This window comes from Etheostoma spectabile, unplaced genomic scaffold, assembly GCF_008692095.1.
Source record: "Etheostoma spectabile isolate EspeVRDwgs_2016 unplaced genomic scaffold, UIUC_Espe_1.0 scaffold00018806, whole genome shotgun sequence".
NCBI classification, from domain to species: Eukaryota; Metazoa; Chordata; class Actinopteri; order Perciformes; family Percidae; genus Etheostoma; species Etheostoma spectabile.
In genome coordinates this window covers 1,520-6,541 of record NW_022604481.1, presented here as the reverse complement: position 1 = coordinate 6,541, position 5,022 = coordinate 1,520, and the positions used below count along the sequence as shown (strand labels likewise).

The 5,022-nt window shown below is 43.7% G+C and overlaps 1 non-coding gene across 1 annotated transcript; it reads left to right on the top strand.

The window, feature by feature from the left end:
- Window positions 1–1,375: 1,375 nt before the first annotated feature.
- Window positions 1,376–1,447, top strand: trnaa-ugc (transfer RNA alanine (anticodon UGC)). The gene has a single exon. It is a non-coding gene; the product is annotated as a tRNA-Ala (tRNA).
- The last annotated feature ends 3,575 nt before the right edge of the window (window positions 1,448–5,022 follow it).

Here is a 5,022-nt window from a genome sequence, read left to right as displayed (position 1 = left end):
TAATCGTTATCTTTTAGATTGGAATGTGACTGAAGGTTTATGACCCTCACTTCAGGACTGGCAAAGCAAAAGATCAGTGGGTCATAAAGAAGGACTGGAACCAGAGACAGAATGTGTCTCTCTAACATCATCAATTCAACTTCTGACACATTTGTAGAGCTGGATTATAACTAAATGTAACAGAACATCTTATATTATAAAACAGAATTATTGCAAAACATCTTAATGTAACAAACAACAACTATATACTTATGACAACAAACCTAATGCATGACCAACATGTCTTCATTTATGCTGAAATAATGCTTTTACCTTTTGACTTGAATGTATTATGCAAATCACCCACAATGTTTAAGCACATATACAATTTTAAAATCCAACAATACCTCCGTAAAAACACAGCGTTAAGTCAGTGGGACTAAAGACAGAAATAAGTACTAGTTTATACGGCGTTATGCACTCATTTAGACACGTTTTTTGTGCACAATAAGTCCGAAGCGGACCGGAGTTACACTGACGGCGGACATGCTAACATGTACAGTACGGCACTTTAGCTAGCAACAATACTCGGATATTACACAAATAGACGTAAAAACACAGCGTTAAGTCAGTGGGACTAAAGACAGAAATAAGTACTAGTTAATACAGCCTTATGCACTCATTTAGACACGTAAATGTGCACAAAGAGTCCGAAGCGGACCGGAGTTATACTGACGGCGGACTTGTACAGTACGGCCGTTTTGCAAGCAACAAACACTCGGATATTTCAGTAAAAACACAGCGTGAAGTCAGTGGGACTAACAACAGACATAAATAATAGCTTATACAGTGTTATGCATTCATTTTTAATAAGAATATGAAGAAGGGTGTACTTACTCAAGCGTTGCTGTCAGTTGCGAAGGCAGAATGACAGCGCGCTTAGCGAGAGATCCAAGATGGCGGTTGTTGGAACAAAATGAGCCATCTGATTGGTGGGCTAAAAACGTGTCTCGTGTGATTAGTCGAGAACTTGGCATTCGGAACAATCGGAACAGACGCACCGTTCTGTGATTGGTTGAAGTTGGAACAAGTTGGAACATCGGAACAGAGAGGATCCAGCTCACGGAGGCTAGGGCCTAGCAACTAAATGCTCCACTATGTTGCTAATGCTAATTGCTAGCTTTCTGGTGCTGGGCATGTAATTAAGCGTTAATGAAGCTACAGAAACTGACACAGCGAATAACCTACATCGTACTCATTCATTTAGTATTGTTTGTAGTAGGCTACATTAGTTTTATATTTTTATTATCCATTATATTCTCTATACAATATTAAGATCGCGTCAGCATAGCCCGAGTTAAATCATGTTCAGTTGACTGCTGTTTCTCCACGGAAAGGGCATGTAGCTCAGTGGTAGAGCGCATGCTTTGCATGTATGAGGCCCCGGGTTCAATCCTCGGCATCTCCATTGGACTTCTTTGGGGACTTTAACAGTTTGGGAATAATGAAGTCCAACTGTCAATCCCGTTCAATGCCACCAGATTGAGAAAAGTTACATGGAGCCCAACAATGAGCAGGTCATTGTTAAATGAGGCGGTGAAGTTATTAAAAGACCCACGTCATGCTCATTTTCTAAAGTTTCATTCATACTTTAGTCTTTCTAGAACATATTTACATGCTTTAATGTTATTTTTTTCCCCATCCTGGAAAACCCAGTAGCCTATGCGCGGATTGATTTGCAAGGAAAATATGGCGCACCCATGCAAATGTAGGCTAGTTTTCAATCCATGGCGTGGATGGAGAGATAGGCGGCCCACAAACAATTGACTGGATTGTCTTATTTCACAGTAGCCTGTGTATTGGTATCAGAAAAAAAAAAGTTTTAATATGAACGGCAATGCTTTTATCTGAAATTGTGTCTCTCCTCTCTCTCTCTCTCTCTCTTTCCCCAACCAAGGGGATGCCGGAGACTAACCGCAGCTCTCCTCTCATTCATGCTGAGCGCTGTTCTCCTGTGCGCACGGAACTGCAAAGCTGAGCTTCGGAACCGGTGCTGCTGCTGCTGTCGGACAAGCCCGCCGGAATGGAAGTGTCTTCCGCTGCAACTCTGACATCCTAAAAAAATGCCAAGCCGGACGAACGCGATCGGCGGTTTGATCAGTAAGTACAGCCAAACTTGTTGTGGTTGTTAATCATCTCTCTTCTCGTCTTAGAGCTTTATTCTTTTTCCTACATCCTACATTTCTCTCCTTCTCCGTCTCCTTCCAACTCTGCCCCTTTCCTCTCCTTGCCTTCCTGTACCCTCCACCGATCTCTAACACGAGCACACATGGAGCATCTTTGCTGCGGGAAAAATCCTTCTTTTGTAGATTCATTTTGTTGCGCTTCAAAACATCGCATGGCTTGTTTTGCGCAACCGGGGTAAAGCAGCCTGACGCACTAGGCGGTTGCGGATGATCCATCTCCGAAATGACTGAACCGTTTGCTTTTTTTGTTCTTGGAATCGGTCAAGTTGTTAAAGGTGAAGGATTGCCTTACTTCACCGCCAAGGAATTGCGGACTTTGGATGCAAAGTGCAGTATGAACAGGCTGTTGGTTGTGAGCTCCCCGGGGGTGTTTTATCTCCCGCATGCCTTAGCTCAAATGTCTGGTACATGTCAAATCGGAATGTTGTCGCGATGGTGAAGTGATACCAGTTTTGAATTGTAGCTGTTGTGCTTTATTGTGATGATTCGGTGCTCAAAAATAGGGTTGACCCTGTAGGAAGAGTAGCCTATCATTGCGCTGAAGACACGAATTGAACTTGAAAATATTTGCGTGTGTGTTGTGTGTGTGGTGTGTGTGTGTGTGTGTGTGTGTTTGTGTGTATGTGTGAGAGAGTGAGAGAGAATGTGCTCTTGTTTGTTTAGTTGACCTGTGTGTGGGGGTGTGTGTGTGTGTATGCGCGCGCGTTCGTGCGCCCCTCATCCACGCACGCAGCTTCATCATTTTGGAGTCGCATCAACATGCTCTGACAGTTTTGTGTCACCTTATGAATTTTTGACTTGAAATGCGTAGGTGAGGCAGACGGCTGGTTTAGAGAGACTACGGGCGCCAAGCCACCGGTTTTGGCACATAGAAAAAAATCTTTTGTGTGTGTGTGCGTGTGTGTGTGTGTCTCATCTTCTTTTCTCTCCCTTCATATCTTTCTCCAGGGTGAACTTGTGTGTGTGTGTGGTGTGTGTGTGTGTATGTGTGTGTGGTGTGTGTGTGGGTTGAGGTAGAGAGAGCTGTGGAGGAGATGCAAAGATACAGTATGTTTGCAGAAGAAGAAAGACTTGTCTCCTCTTAAGTGGGTGTGTGTGTGTGGGTGTGTGTGGTGGTGTGTGTGTGGGGTGTGGGTGTGGGTGTGAGAGAGGAGAGGCAACATATGGAAATTAAGTAAAAATAATGTTCCTTAATAAAAATTGATTATATGTGGGATTATATGTGGGGGGTATGTGGGACATACATACTGTCCTACATACCCCCGGCCATAGTTACACAAGCACACCCAACTTGTGCCATATTTTACCAGCGCATCCTCTGTTTCCCAAGCACTCTTTACCTAATACCCAATTATACAATACACATCCAGCAATCTTTATTTAAAAAGAATGCTATCCCATGTTAGTACATGTGAGTGTCACTAGTCTAAAGCCTCCTGTCCACTATCTTGTCGGGATCATTTGGATGCAGCCTTGGCCCTTCCCCAGGCGAGGTCGCTGTTACTGAAGCTTCTAGTAATGAACCCATTTTCAAACCAATTCCTCTAAGTCAGAGGTCACTAATAGGCGGACCGTGGTCCGGATCCGGACCCAGCAGCCGTACTGTCCGGACCCGGATCAAAACCAATACATTATTGTGAATTATTGACTTTTGACGGAGCGTTTCTAATTTAACCTGCGTAGCCTTTCTGGCATTTATGGTACTGGTTCAGCACTCTGGCACTGCCCAGGAAACTCACAGACCAATAGCATGTGTTGTAAAGCATGTCACGTGACGATATTAAGCTAATCAAATCTGTGCATTCCGTTAACCACTGCAACTCGAGCGAGATATGCACACACACACAGGGAGAGACAAAGCGAAAGACCCCCGTTTTACATGGCGTGCTCTAAAAAAAGAAAAGTGGACAGCGAAAACAGAGCTTTCAATGAAGAATGGACAGATTCTTACATGTTCATTCTTCCCACGGGCAGTTTAAACGGTATGTCTCATATGTTCAGAGACTGTCGCAATTATTAAAAGCAGCATGTGAAGCGCCACTATGAGACAAAGCACAAAACTTTTGACCAAATATACCCATGACATCGGGACCGAGGGCACAGAAAATAAACGATCTAAAAGCCAATATGATTGATCCAGCAGAATCCTGACGCATTCATTCACTGCTCAACAACGTGCTAATGAATGTTCCCTTAAAGTTGCCTGGATTTTGGGTAAACATAAAAAACATTTACTGATGGAGGGGTGTCAAGGAGTGCATGAGTGCTGTAGCTGAAACCTTACTTGAGGGAAAACAAAAAAAAGAAACTTGTGTGAAAAAATCAAACAAATACCTATGTCAGCATCCTCAGCCACACAGAAAACAGAAATATTAACCCAGGATGTGCTGGCTCAGCTGGATGAAGCGATTCACAAGGCACCATGCATTGGCTTAGCTGTAGATGAGTCCACTGATGTGTCTGACAATGCTCAGCTGTTAGTTTTGTAAGGTCTTCAACAAGGACAAAGAAGAGTTCTGTGAAGATCTGTTAGGTGTCACACCCTTCAGACCAGTACAAGAGGAGAGACATCTACCTGGCCATAAAGGAGATGTTAACAAAGAGGGCAATAGAGCTGAATCAAGTGGTTTCAATAACCACAGATGGAGCCCCAGCCATGGTAGGGAGAGAGAGAGGCGCTGTGGCAAGAATGAAAGAGGACAATCTCAGCTCATCTCTTACCATTGCATAATTCATCAATCAGTCCTGTGCTCCACCCTGTCAGCCGAGTATGCTGAGGTGATAAACACAATGAGAG